The sequence below is a fragment of the Triticum aestivum genome, chromosome 7B (assembly GCF_018294505.1).
Source record: "Triticum aestivum cultivar Chinese Spring chromosome 7B, IWGSC CS RefSeq v2.1, whole genome shotgun sequence".
NCBI lineage: Eukaryota > Viridiplantae > Streptophyta > Magnoliopsida > Poales > Poaceae > Triticum > Triticum aestivum.
In genome coordinates this window covers 13,586,414-13,602,158 of record NC_057813.1, presented here as the reverse complement: position 1 = coordinate 13,602,158, position 15,745 = coordinate 13,586,414, and positions in this window count along the sequence as shown.

The following is a 15,745-nucleotide window of genomic DNA, read 5'->3' as shown; positions in this document are numbered from 1 at the left end:
TGAATGGCTTTGGAGATAAGCAAACGAATGGTTCAGATTTGGAATCTCCCCATTCGGCTATGCATTGTGTTTTCCACTCTATCTCCGATGTCTTTGGATATGATATTATATTAGCATCGGTTTTCTCAATAGAATTTAACCTTGGCTTTAAATTTCTGAAACGAAGATATTTAGAACATACATGTCTCAGTTGAGACCAAGTGTAAGCCAAGTAAGAAATAAGCAAAGCTACCCAACTAGATATGAACTTTAGAGAAAGCAACGGGAAAAGCTTTGGTTGTAACAATAAGTCATTATCGGTCTTTATAAATGGTGCAATGGGTTGACCGGTATGTTCCATAACAATTTTACTGCTAACAAGTAAATTACCCTTCCTCATTGGTCTTATGAGAATATTTCTTATAGATGCATCAATAATGAAGTTGCGACCAAATCTGAAAATAGGTAAATCACTCGCTATGCATACCTCTTCAAATATGTTGGGAGAGCATGATAGTGGTGCCATTTGAAGAACATCTTGCTCCGTCTTTGGATGGCTCACCAACACCTTGTCATCATCTTTTTCTTGAATCCGTGCATCATTGCTTTGAAGATTTTTGTCGGCCGAACTTTGTTCGGCTACTTGTTCGTGTCCTTGAAGCTTGTCAATTTCTACCGCACGGAACTCATAGGGCAGGAAGTAGGTTCCATTAACTTCAGAAAAATCAAGAACCGTTGTTTTCATATGCTTGCCATGCCCTTTCTCAATAATGCTTGCCTCGTTGGATTTGATGGATTCAGAATATATACTACTTGATTCGGCTTTTTCAACCGAAGCACTTTCATGTTCCGAATCATCCTTCTTTTCATTGATAGTACCAATTGGCAATGCTTCTTTTATCTCAGCCAATTCTTTTTCTATTTGTTTCTGACGGCGAGCGGCAAAATTAGCTTTAAGCTTTTTCTCAATTTCAGCCCACTCCGGATATGATTGCCCCCCAATGCTTTTAGATTCTTTCGGCAATGATACACGGGTGTTGCCGAAATTTTGCAATTGTGTAGGGGGTGTATAATATGACGTAGTACTAGGTGAAGGCATATGCATTGTTGTAAGACCATACTTTTGCTCGCCAATTTTATCAATAGGCAAAGATTCATCTTCTTGCAAAACTCTAGCTTTTATAGCGGCATAATCAGGAAATAGCCCCTTTTCATGTTGTTCAAGGCAAAGAGCACTAACTCTCTTATTTTGGGCTAAACTCTTCAATGCAGCCACCACTACCTCATCCTCTACAATGTTGGGCACAACCGCTCCTGTAAAATTTACATTCATTCGGCTATAATCAGGAAGGTGTGAAGCCGAATTATGAGCATCTACAGTTGTGTATGGTGCCGAAGAATTAGTAACATGAGGTGTAGCATATGACGGTTGAGAGTAACTGGCCGAATAGCCACTAGTAGCATGGCCAATTCTCTCATTCATCGGCATGGTTGGATTACTATATTGCACATTAGCTGCCGATGAATAAAAGGGTGAAACACTTTCTCGTATGGCATTGGAAATTCTAACTTGGGGTGTTTCAAATTGATTAATCGAACTCATCATGTTGCTCATCGGCATATGAATTTGCTGGGTTGCCGATGCATGTGAGTTGGGATACATATGGTGCATATTACTAATATCATAAGAAGTTGAAGTATATAAATTACTTTGAATCGGCCCTTGCACGTAGTTAGTTGCATGATTGAAAAAACTAGGGTTGGCTGATAGAGTATACTCATTGAACGATCTAGTAACACCATATGAATTATTTGCATCTATATAAAGGGATTGGGTATTCATATTATCTTTGTAGACTGCAAGCCCTAGATGACGATCTCTTTGTAGCAAGAACGGGCCGGAGAACGTTCGAAGCTTCGTCCCCAGCGGAGTCGCCAAAAAGTGTGTTGACGCTGGAATGCGTCACACGAACACGTCGATGTGTACCCGCGGCGCCGAGGGAGATGCTCTGCAACTCACACCGCGGGAGGCCGACTTCCAGCGTGATACGCAAGACAGCAAGCCGGCGCTTTTGGGACCCGAAAACCCACACGCCCGGGAGGGACCCCATCTGGGCGTGCGGCGGCTATGGGCTGCCCTAGGTCGACCTGATCGCCCCTAGGGCCTTGAGGTTCGCCGCCCTGCAATGAAGAAGAACGAACGAAGAACGAGGAAGAAGAAGAACTAGGGTTAAGGAGAAAAGATAAAAGATAAAAAGTGGTAGATTGATTGATCGATTGTGTGTTGTTCAATCGGCCGTCACCCCTTAGGTATATAAGAGGTGGCTGGACTTGCCGTGCAAGGAAAAGGCTTGGATTCACGTCCAAAACCCTAGTCAAATTCGGATTGGTTTTGTCCGAACTTTCCAAAACTGTTCGGTTTAAACTGGCTGCACCTTGCGGGTCTTTTTTGTGGTGGTAAACAATCTCGGATGGAATCGAGCCCAAAAGCAATCTTGACCGTTTCGACGAGACGAACAACTTTTATGTTAAACGTTTTTTCATCAGAGGTCATTTTCAGGGTCAAATCGGTCGCGCAAAACAGGCTATCCCTCGCGCGACCCATCAGACAGGGTGTCTGGTGGGGCGCGCCAGTTTTTGCCTCCTGACAGGGCTGTATTCCGGTGGCTCTAACTTTTGCATATGAACTCGGATTGGAACGACTTTTATATCAAAATCGATCGTTTCAACGAGACGAAGACAATCCGTATAGATAATTTTCCCATTTGAGGTCGTCTTGGGCGCCTAATCAGCCAAACTGTACTCTGAATATAAGATCTTAATACTTTGAGCATAGTTTCGGCCTTCGAGATGAAATCGGACTGCGATGACCCTAACTTCAAAGATGTTCATATCGACAATACGGAACTCTTTCATGAAGATCACTTCTCCATTTGAGGCCATCTTAAAGAAGTATTTGACTGTGACAAAATCTGGTGTCAACAACATGTCTATGGTCAGGAAACTTAGCCATCTTTGATTAACGAGCTAGTCAAGTAGAGACATACTAGGGAAACGCTGTTTTGTCTATGTATTCACACATGTACTAAGTTTCTGGTTAATACAATTCTAGCATGAATAATAAACATTTATCATGATATAAGGAAATAAATAATAACTTAATTATTGCCTCTAGGGCATATTTCCTTCAGTCTCCCACTTGCACTAGAGTCAATAATCTAGTTCACATCGCCATGTGATTTAACACCATTAGTTCACATCTGTATTTGACTAACACCCATACTTCACATTGCCATGTGGCCAACACCCAAAGGGTTTACTAGAATCAATAATCTAGTTCACATCGCTATGTGATTAACACCCAAAGAGTACTAAGGCGTGATCATGTTTTGCTCGTGAGAGAAGTTTAGTCAACGGCTCTGTCACATTCAGAGCTGTATGTATTTTGGAAATATTCTATGTCTACAATGCTCTACATGGAGCTACTCTAGCTAATTGCTCCCACTTTCAATATGTATCAAGATGGAGACTTAGAGTCATCTGGATCGGTGTAAAAGCTTGCATCGATGTAACTCTTTACGAAGAACTCTTTATCACCTCCATAATCAAGAAATATTTCCTTAGTCCTCACCAAGGATAATTTTGACCGCTGTCCAGTGATATACTCTTAGATCACTATTGTACCCCCTTGCCAAACTCATGGCAAGGTGCACAATAGATCTGGTACACGACACATCATACTTTATAGAACCTATGACTGTGGCATAGGGAATGACTTTCATTCCCTTTCTATCTTATGCCTTGGTCGGGATTTGAGTCTTACTCAACTTTACACCTTGTAATACAGGCAAGAACTTCTTTGACTGATCCATTTTGAACTCTTTCAAAAAAACTTGTCAAGGTATGTATTCATTGAAAAATCTTATCAAGCGTCTTGATCTACCTCTATAGATCTTAATGCCCAATATATAAGCAACTTCACCGAGGTCTTTCTTTGAAAAACTCCTTTAAAACTCTCTTATGCTTTCTAGAAAATTTTACATCATTTCCGATCAACAATATGTTATTCACATATACTTATCAGAAAGGCTGTAGTGCTCCCACTCACTTTCTTGTAAATACAGGCTTCACCGCAAGTCTGTATAAAACTATATGCTTTGATCAACTCATCAAAGCGTATATTCCAACTCCGAGATGCTTGCACCAGTCCATAGATGGATCGCTGGAGCTTGCACACCTTGTTAGTACTTTTTAGGATTGACAAAACCATCTGGTTGCATCATATACAACTCTTCTTTAAGAAGTATCCATTTAAGGAATGCAGTTTTGACATCCATTTGCCAGATTTCATAAAATATGGCAACTGCTAACATGATTCAGACGGATTTAAGCATCGCTACAGTTGAGAAAATCTCATTGTAGTTAACACCTTGAACTTGTCAAAAACCTTTTGCGACAAGTCGAGCTTTATAGATAGTAACACTACTATCAGCGTCCGTCTTCCTCTCGAAGATCCATTTATTCTTAATGGCTTGCCGATCATTGGGCAGGTCCACCAAAGTCCACACTTTATCCTCATACATGCATCTCATCTCAGATTTCATGGCCTCAAGCCATTTTGCGGAATCTGGGCTCATCATCGCTTCCTCATAGTTCGTAGGTTCAACATGGTCTAGTAACATGACTTCCAGAATAGTATTACCGTACCACTCTGGTGCAGGTCTTACTCTGGAAGACCTACGAGGTTCAGTAGTAACTTGATCTGAAGTTTCATGATCATCATCATTAACTTCCTCACTAATTGGTGTAGGAATCACTAGAACTGATTTCTGTGATGAACTACTTTCCAATAAGGGAGAAGGTACAATTAGCTCATCAAGTTCTACTTTCCTCCCACTCACTTCTTTTGAGAGAAACTCCTTCTCTAGAAAGGATCCATTCTTAGCAACGAATATCTTGCCTTCGGATCTTGTGATGGAAGGTGTACCCAACAGTTTCCTTTGGGTATTCTATGAAGACGCACTTCTATGATTTGGGTTCGAGCTTATCAGGTTGAAGCTTTTTCACATAAGCATCGCAGCCCCAAACTTTAAAAAACGACAACTTTGGTTTCTTGCCAAACCGCAGTTCAGAAGGCGTTGTCTCAAACAGATTTCCATGGTGCCCTGTTTAACGTGAATGCAGTTGTCTTTAATGCATAACCCCAAAACAATAGTGGTTAAACGGTAAGAGACATCATAGATCACACCATATCCAAAAAAGTGCGGAACGATGTTCGAACACACCATTACGTTGTGGTGTTCCAGGTGGCGTGAGCTATGAAACTATTCCACATTGTTTTAAATGAAGGCCAAACTCGTCACTCAAATATTCTCCTCCAGGATCAGATCATAGAAACTTTATTTTCTTGTTATGATGATTCTCTACTTTACTTTGAAATTCTTTGAACTTTTCAAATGTTTCAGACTTGTGTTTCATTAAGTAGATATACCCATATCTGCTCAAATCATCTGTGAAGGTCAGAAAATAACGATACCCACCATGAGCATCAATACTCATTGGACCGCATACATCGGTATGTATTATTTCCAATAAGTCACTATCTCGTTCCATTGTTCCGGAGAACGGAGTTTTAGTCATCTTGCCCATAAGGCACGGTTCGCAAGCACCAAATGATTCATAATCAAGTGATTCCAAAAGTCCATCAGCATGGAGTTTCTTCATGCACTTTACACCGATATGACCCAAACGGCAGTGCCACAAATAAGTTGCACTATCATTATCAACTTTTCATTTTTTTGGCATCAATATTATGTGTATCATTACGATCGAGATTGAATAAACCATCAACATTGGGTGTATGACCATAGAAGGTTTTATTCATGTAAAGAGAATAACAATTATCCTCTTTCTTAGGTATGACCATAGAAGTATTGCAATAAACATGATCTAATCATATTGATGCTCAACGCAAACACCAAATAACATTTATTTAGGTTCAACACTAATCCCAAAAGTATAGGGGGTGTCTGATGATGATCATATCAATCTTGGAACTACTTCCAACACACATCGTCACTGCACCCTTAACTAGTCTGTTTATTCTGCAATTCCTGTTTCGAGTTACTAATCTTAGCAATCAAACAAGTATCAAATACCCAGGGATTACTATGAGCACTAGTAAGGTACACATCAATAATATGTATATCAAATATACCTTTGTTCACTTTGCCATCCTTCTTATCCGCCAAATATTTGGGGCAGCTCCACTTCTAGTGACCATTTCCTTTGCAGTAAAAGCACTCAGTTTCAGGATTAGGTCCAGCTTTGGGCTTCTTCACGGGAGTGACAACTTGCTTGCCATTCTACTTGAAGTTCCCTTTTTTCCCTTTGCTCTTTTCTTGAAACTAGTGGTCTTGTTTAATCATCAACACTTGATGCTCTTTCTTGATTTCTACCTTCGTCGATTTCAGCATCACGAAGAGCTCGGGAATCATTTTCGTCATCCCTTGCATACTATAGTTCATCACGAAGTTATAAAAACTTGGTGATGGTGACTAGAGAACTCTGTCAATCACTATCTTATCTGGAAGATTAACTCCCACTTGATTCAAGTGATTGTAGTACCTAGACATTCTGAGCACATGTTCACTAGTTGAGCAATTCTCCTCCATCTTTTAGGCAAAGTACTTGTCAGAGGTCTCATACCTCTTGACACGGGCATGAGTCTGAAATACCAATTTCAGCTCTTGGAACATCTCATATGCTCTGTGGCATTCAAAACGTTTTTGAAGTCCCAGTTCTAAGCCGTAAAGCATGGTGCACTAAACTATTAAGTAGTCATCATATTGAGCTAGCCAAACGTTCATAACGTTTGCGTCTGCTCCTACAATAGGCCTTTGTCACCTAGCAGTGCATCAAGGACATAATTCTTCCATGTCGCAATGAGGATAAACCTCAGATCACGGACCCAGTCTGCATCATTGCTACTATCATCTTTCAACTTAGTTTTCTCTAGGAACATATAAAAACATAGGGAAGCTACAACGTGAGCTATTGATCTACAACATAATTTGCAAAATACTATCAGGACTAAGTTCATGATAAATTAAAGTTCAATTAATCATATTACTTAAGAACTCCCACTTAGATAGACATCCCTCCAGTCATCTAAATGATCACATGATACATATCAACTAAACCATGTCCGATCATCACGTGAGATGGAGTAGTTTCCAATGGTGAACATCTTTATGTTGATCATATCTACTATGTATATGACTCATGCTCGACCTTTCGGTCTCCAGTGTTTCGAGGCCATATCTGCATATGCTAGGCTCGTCAAGTTTAACCCAAGTATTCTGCGTGTGCAAAACTGGCTTGCACCCATTGTATGTGAACGTAGAGCTTATCACACCCGATCATCACGTGGTGTCTCGGCATGACGAACTGTAGCAATGGTGCATACTCAGGGAGAACACTTATACCTTGAAATTTAGTTAGGGTTCATCTTATAATGCTACCGCCGTTCTAAGCAAAATAAGATGCATAAAAGATAAACATCACATACAATCAAAATATGTGACATGATATGGCCATCATCATCTTGTGCTCATGATCTGCATCACTGAAGCATCGTCATGATCTCCATCGTCACCGGCGTGACACCTTGATCTTCATCGTAGCATCGTTGTCGTCTCGCCAACTATTGTTACTACGACTATTGCTACCACTTAGTGATAAAATAAAACAATTACATGGCGATTGCATTGCATACAATAAAGCGACAACCACATGGCTCCTGCCAGTTGCCGATAACTTTGTTACAAAACATGACATCTCATACAACAATTTATATCACATCATGCCTTGACCATATCACATCACAGCAAGCCCTGCAAAAACAAGTTAGACGTCCTCTACTTTGTTGTTGCATGTTTTACGTGACTGCTACGGGCTTCTAGCAAGAACCGTTCTTACCTACGCATCAAAACCACAACGATTTTTTTGTCAACTGTGCTGTTTTAACCTTCAACAAGGATCGGCCGTAGTCAAACTCGATTCAACTAAAGTTGGAGAAACAGACACCCGCCAGCCACCTATGTGCATAAGCACGTCGGTAGAACCAGTCTCATGAACGCGGTCATGTAATGTCGGTCCGGGCCGCTTCATCCAACAATACCGCCGAATCAAAGTAAGACGTTGGTGGTAAGCAGTATGACTATTATCGCCCACTACTCTTTGTGTTCTACTTGTGCATATAACATTTACGCATAGACCTAGCTCGGATGCCACTGTTGGGGAACGTAGTAATTTCAAAATTTTCCTATGATCACGCAAGATCTATCTAGGTGATGCATAGCAAAAGGGGGAGAGTGTGTCCATGTACCCTCGTAGACCAAAAGCGGAAGCGTTATGTAACGCAGTTGATGTAGTCGAACGTTTTCGCGATCCAACTGATCAAGTACCGAAGGCACGACACCTCCGCGATCTGCACACGTTCAGCTCGGTGACGTCCCTCAAACTCTAGATCCAGCTAAGGCCGAGGGAGAGTTCCGTCAACACAACAGCGTGGTGACGGTGATGATGAAGTTGTCGGCGCAGGGCTTCACCTAAGCACTACGACGATATGACCGAGGTGGAAAACTGTGGAGGGGGGCACCGCACACAGCTAAAAGATCAACTTGTGTGTACTTGTGGTGCTCCCCTCCCTCGTATATAAAGGAGGGAGGGAGGAGGCAGACGGCCTAGGGGGCGTGCCAAGCATAGGGAGTCCTACTAGGACTCCTAAGTCCTAGTAGGATTCCTTTCCTATTCAGAGTAGGAGAGAAGGAAAGAGAGGGAGAGGGAGAAGGAAAGGGGGGCTGCGCCCCCACCCCTTGTCCAATTCGGTTTGGGTAGGGGGAAGGCGCGCGCCACCTCTTGGCCCTTCTCCCCTCTCTCCACTAAAGCCCAATAAGGCCCATTACTTCTCCCGGTGAATTCCCGTAACACCGAGTACTCCAAAAAATACCCGAATCATTCGGAACCTTTCCGATGTCCGAATATAAACTTCCAATATATCGATCTTTATGTCTCGACCATTTCGAGACTCCTTGTCATGTCCGTTATCTCATCCGGGACTCCGAACAAACTTCAGTAATCAAATCACATAACTCATAATATAAATCATCATCGAACGTTAAGCATGTGGACCCTATGGGTTCGAGAACTATGTAGACATGACCGAGACACATCTCCGATCAATAACCAATATCGGAACCTGGATGCTCATATTGGCTCTTACATAGTCTACGAAGATCTTATTGTTCAAACTGCATAACAACATACGTTGTTCCCTTTGTCATGGGTATGTTACTTGCCCGAGATTCGATCGTCGGTATCATCATACCTAGTTCAATCTCATTACCAGCAAGTCTCTTTACTCGTTCCGTAATGCTTCATCCTGCAACTAATTCATTAGTCACATTGCTTGCAAGGCTTATAGTGATGAGCATTACCGAGAGGGTCTAGAGATACCTCTCCGATACACGGAGTGACAAATCCTAATCTCGATCTATGCCAGCCCAACAAACACCTTCGGAGATACCTGTAGAGCATCTTTATAATTACCCAGTTATGTTGTGACGCTTGATAGCACACAAGGTGTTCCTCCGGTATTCGGGAGTTGCATAATCTCATAGTCTGAGGAACGTGTATAAGTCATGAAGAAGTAGTAGTAATGAAACTGTAACGATCATAATGCTAAGCTAACGGATGGGTCTTGTCCATCACATCATTTTCCTAATGATGTGATCCCGTTTATCAAATGACAACACATGTCTATGGTCAAGAAACATAACCATCTTTGATTAACGAGCTAGTCAAGTAGAGGCATACTAGGGACACTCTGTTTTGTCTATATATTCACACATGTACTAAGTTTCTGGTTAATACAATTCTAGCATGAATAATAAACATTTGTCATGATATAAGGAAATAAATAATAACTTTATTATTGCCTCTAGGGCATATTTCCTTCAATCCCCTCCCCGACTCGCTAGTGGAGGCAACGGCTGCGTCCGGAAATCTCCCTCCCGCCACCACGCCGTCGTCGCCACTGCATCCCAGGTTCGTTCATTCACTGATTTTCTCTCAGATCCAAGCAAAGTAGCAAATCTAGGGAGGGAGAGAGGTTGCCGTCCGGCAGTGGATGCGGGGGCGCGGCCGTTGTGGCTTGCTTGAAGAGCCGCTAGGCAGTGGATACAGGGGGACGGGCATGGCCATCATGGCTGATGGTGAGGATGGGCTCGAAGGGAGGAGCTCCTACTCGAGACAGAGAGCAGAGCGGGAGGGGGTCTGCTAGTAGCTACTGCTGGAGGGGATTGAAGGGAGGAGGGAGGAGCTCCTGCTCGGGATAGAGAGCAGAGCGGGAGGAGGTCTGCCAGCAGTTGCTGCTGGAGGGGGTTGAAGGGAGGAGCTGTTGTTGCATGGAGAGGAAGAACAGAGAGGGAGAGACACAGTTGGATGCCGGTGGAGTTGTCGCATGCGTGCAAATATGGATAGAGAGAGGTGATGTTCCAGATTGCTTGTGTGTCTTCAGTGCTACTACTATTGCAATTTATTTGAGAAAGAGCACAGAGATGTGAGATAGAGAGATATGTGCAGGACCAAATAGGACAGAGATGTCACATAGAGAGCAGCAAGCAGAGAGAGATTGTTGCACATTTTTCCATATAGAGCATAGGGATAGCTTGCTGGAAATTTTTGTGCTACTGCTACTGCTATTTATTTGAGTTGAAGCTTATTGTTTCACGTTTCTATTTCAGATTTTGATAATGGACGATCAGAGTTATTTTGATCTGTTGCATAGTGATGCCAGATTGAATGATTTGCATTGGACCAAAGAACAACATGTCGATCTTGAAGGGCATGTGGAACAAGAAATTGATCTTGAAGGGCATGTAGAACAACAAACTGATCCCGAAGAGACTGAAGAGCCTACCCCTCCTGTGAAAGCAAGGTCTTCGAAAGCAAGCGCTTCGAAGATGCAAAAGAATTTCAGCAAGGCTGAAGACTTAACTTTGGTGGATGCACACCTCGAGATAACTCAAGATCCAATCATAGGAGTAGACCAATCTTGTGATTGTTATTGGAAAATAATCGATGTTTACTTCCATGCCAATAAATCTGAAGACCATGGTCGCACACAAGGTTCTCTTCAACATCGTTGGGCTATTATTGGCATAGACTGCATTATTACGAACACCTAATAATTACAAAAGCTACATTAGTCCACGGATCTGCCACAGGTGCTCAACTAGATCAAGTTGACGCTGGTAGTGAACTTGTTTGTTTCGAATATCACATTGAGCTTGAAGAAACCGAGTCAATGTAGCCGCCTGTTGGTGAGAAGGTGTCACTAGTTCTCCCATGTTATCGTAGCGGTAGTCTACACGATTTCCACACTCATCTTCTATTATCATGTTATGTAGGATGATACAAGCTGTCATCACTTCTCTGAGTGTCTCCAGATCCCAATACCTTGTCGGTCCACGTACAATAGCAAAGAGAGCTTGCAGAACACCAAAGGCTCATTAGACATCCTTCCGACATGCTTCTTGAAACCGGGAGAAAATTTTGTTCCTCTCACCTTTTGGATTTGGAATTGTCTTCACAAATGTTGCTCACTGAGGATATATGCCATCTGCAAGGTAATACCCCGTGTTGTAGTTGTGACCATTGACGGTATAATTCACTTCTGGAGCATGCCCTTCAACTAGATTTGCAACCACGGGTGAACGGTGGATGTCGGTGTCAAAACCGGCGGATCTCGGGTAGGGGGTCCCAAGCAGTGCATCTTAGGATCAATGGTAACAGGAGACGAGGGACACGATGTTTTACCCAGGTTCGGGCCCTCTTGATGGAGGTAAAACCCTACGTCCTGCTTGATTGATATTGATGATATGGGTAGTACAAGAGTTGATCTACCATGAGATCAGAGAGGCTAAACCCTAGAAGCTAGCCTATGGTATGATTGTTGTTGTATATCTCTATCGACTAGCCTGGCCTCGGTTTATATAATGCACCAGAGGCCTAGGATAACAAGAGTCCTAGCCGGATACGCCGGTGGGGGAGGAGTCCTTGTCTTGATCGCCAAGTCTTGTGGAATCTTCCTTGTATGCGGCAACTGTCCGGACTGGCCCATGAGTATACGTCCATGGGGATCCTCGGCCCAATCCACCTGATCGGGAGACGACGTGGTGAGTACCCCCTAGTCCAGGACACCGTCAGTAGCCCCCTGAACCGGTCTTCAAGTTGGAGGCGCTCCTTGATTCTTCCGAACTGTTCTTCATCTTCGGTCGTCGGTCTTGAAAACTGGTTCAACAAATCTTCTCATCTTCGATCTTGAGGATCGCCGAAATGCATTCGACGAGTTTACACGTCGGGTATCCAAGGAGCCCCTTTAAGTTTCCGGCCTTTATCAATGCCTTGTTATTTTTATGCCACACCTCGGGTTTTGAAGTTGTTCCCGGGTGGCAGCGTCCTCTTGCGTCCGAGCTCCAACGCCGGACTACATTCGATGTATCTTTCGCAGCCAAGCACCAATGCCGGACTGCTTCCCAGCTCTAACGCTGGAATGTATCCGAGCTCCAACGCCGGACTATATATCCGAGCTCCAACGCCGGACTATATCCGAGGTGTCGTAAATCACCTTGGTTCAAAGAAGTTTGAAGGAGTTTAGCCGAGCTTAATGCCGGAAATGCCCTCTATGGAGCCAGCCACTAGCGCCCGAGCTTTATGCCGGACTGCTTCCGAGGTGGTGCACCACCCCGCATGTGGGCCGATTTTTGTCAATATTTTTGATTGGTGCAATTTATTCTCCGCCGAGATACATAGCCAGTAGCCCTCAAGGTGGGTATCGGTCTAAAACCCGAGATGCCCATGAAGGATGACATAAGACCGCTGATCCTCATAGCCGCTGAGACTCAGGTTGATTTACAAAATCGGTCTGAGGATCAAGTCCTAGCTCGGCAGAATACTTCGGGACACAAAAAGCAGCGTGCTCAGTCCTCAAGACTCAGGTTGGGTGTGGCCGACCAACCTGAGGATCAAAATCTCCTCGGAGACTGTATTACACTTAAAATTTTCTGCATTGGACAGGCAATGCAGTAGCCCCCGAGACACTGGTCGGGTGGCAACACCAGATCAGGGGATCGATGTGCCCCTTTAATATTTGTAAATAATGAGCCCGAAGCCCAGTAGCCCCCGAGCCTTAATGCGGGCACGGGAGGCCGAATTAAGGATCGATATCCATAGTAAAATCACAAATTATGTGTAATGACTCTATGTATCCAAGTACTTTACATCATTAATGCTCGGATCCGCATTGTACAAAAACTTTGTTGACCGACCATCGGCTTCCACCTCCTCGGCCAATAGCTGAGGAGTGTTTTTCCTGCTTTATAAAGCCTTTATGAGGGCAAAGATTTAGAACAAACAAGGCAATCTGGCCATCCGGTTTTATAAACAAAGGTACACGGAGAGACATGTTATATTACTGTTTAACAGAAGAAATGTCTTCCAAAGAAAATAGTCCCGCTATCGGTTCCTTTCTTTGGGTTGTCATGTTAAGCATGATCATGAAACCTCAGCTCCAATGTAAGAGCAAAATATCGAGGATTTAGTGTGGGAGGCCAGTTAATAGCCCCCGGTAGTGTTCGGCGACAGTCGAGGTCAAGCCGTAAACACTTCGGCCATTATTATGAATGGCCCATCGTTTAATGCCGTCATCGGATCGCCGACTAGTTTACGCTTATTATGATAGTCAGTTTTCGGCTTTCTCCACTGAGGTGCTTAACCATGTGAGCTGGAAGCACAATCGCAGTGGTTCTCCCTTTGCACACCTAGCCGAACAAAGCGGAACATAGGAGGCAAGCGCAGGAGCCGGGCAACCCAACTATTGACCGAAGACACAATTCGAAACCGATGCATATATAGCAATAGCCGAGAATGTTTTTGCCGAATCTCTAAAGGTGTCCGGCGTTGCACTGCGAGACTTGTGCTGAAAACACACAAATAGTTTAAAAGTGCCATGGGCTCGAAAAGCCAAAAAACTTATTCAAAAGGTTAGTGTCCGAACTAGATCAAGTGTTTGGTGCCAATCTGAAAATTGGACTTTAGAAAAAAAAGGTGCTTCTGCCGCACTTTAACATGACACATCCTATCTCAAAACTTCAAGCGGGTCAGCCTACGACATGTAACCGCACACTTGTGTTGAAAAAAGGAGTGATAAATAATAATAAAAACTTTACAACGGCTAGGAAGAGAAACACTTAGTATGAAACGGCTCAAATAAACATAAGAGCCCCCAAGTGACTTGGGTAAAAGTTGACTATATAATGTAAGGTGACATGTAGAATGCCTTCTAGCCGGATTGTAGATCGTTTGTCGTAGCGGACCTTTTCGCTTCAACCTCCGGACCCAATAGTCCGGAGTGTGTCCGAATACCCTCACGGTTATAAAAACCGGGGCATGCGTGGAGACCAGGCGTAGGGGTCATTAGTGCTTTATCAGACAAGTGCCCAACTAGTTATGTTATATTACATGGTTAGTAAGAAACATCTTCCAGGGAGAATAGTTCCGTTAGGGGTTCCTTTCCCTGGGAGGCATGCCCTAAAGTGCATGCCCGGACTGCGAAAAGAGCAGAAAAACATCTGGGGGCAGGTAAATAAATAGGTAAGAAATCATCTTTTAGTTCACCGACCGAGTATTCCCTTAAGAACGCTAGCTTTCGGCTTCACCCAGTCTGAGGTACACATCCGGCTGACCCGGCAGTAACAATCGCAGAGGTGCTCCCTTTACCACCTAGCCGAACAATCGGGAACGTAGGGGTAAGCACAGGAGCCAGGCAACCTAGCTTGGCCAAAACTTAAGTCATATCGATGCATATAATGGTGAATAAAAGGTACATGCGGAAGTGTGACACATGTGTTGGGCATAAAGCCCGAATTAATAAGCTTCTGTCAAAGAAGCCCCCAGGTATAATGAGCGCGGTAAGCGCGTCAAGTGTGTGCGAACAAAGTTTCGACAAGGAAGATTTTTACAAGCAACTTTTTTCCGAAAAAGTATAATGCTTGGTCGAACCGAACACAAGTTAGAAATTTAAAACTTCGAGCATGAAGACAACTTAGCTGGTAAATGTGTTCGGTATTGATGACGCGGTCCGAGCTTGATGCGGGACAAGGTTCCATCCCCGAGCCGGTCCCGAGGTGGCGGAGCAAAGAGCTCGACACTCCGAAGTGGTGACATAGCACGGTCGATGCAGGACGGCAAGGTGATGCCGAAGTCCCCGGCATGGGGTCATGAAGTGTTGACAAAGCCCCCCGTCCAGCCATGGTGACGTCGATGGATATAGTCCGGCTGGATCATTTTCCTATGCACAAAAAATAGTGCAAACCGGAGATAATAGTAATAATAGTAAAAAAAAATCGTTGCATAACAAATAATTTATGCAAAGTGAGTAATAAAAGAAATATGGCCTGGCGCCGAAGTCAATGTCGATGCAGGGCGGCGGCGTGATGCGGTAAAGGCATGGCAAGGCCTGAATTCACAGGTCGGTTTGAGTTCCGGATGCGGCGTTCGCCGGACTATGTACGGAACCTGACCGAAACACCATGCGACCGTCGTTAATGTGGCCACCATTTGATAGACCTGTGTACATATGACGGACAAACCAGAGTAATAATTCATTGGGAAAAATGAACCCTAACAAGCAAAACATATT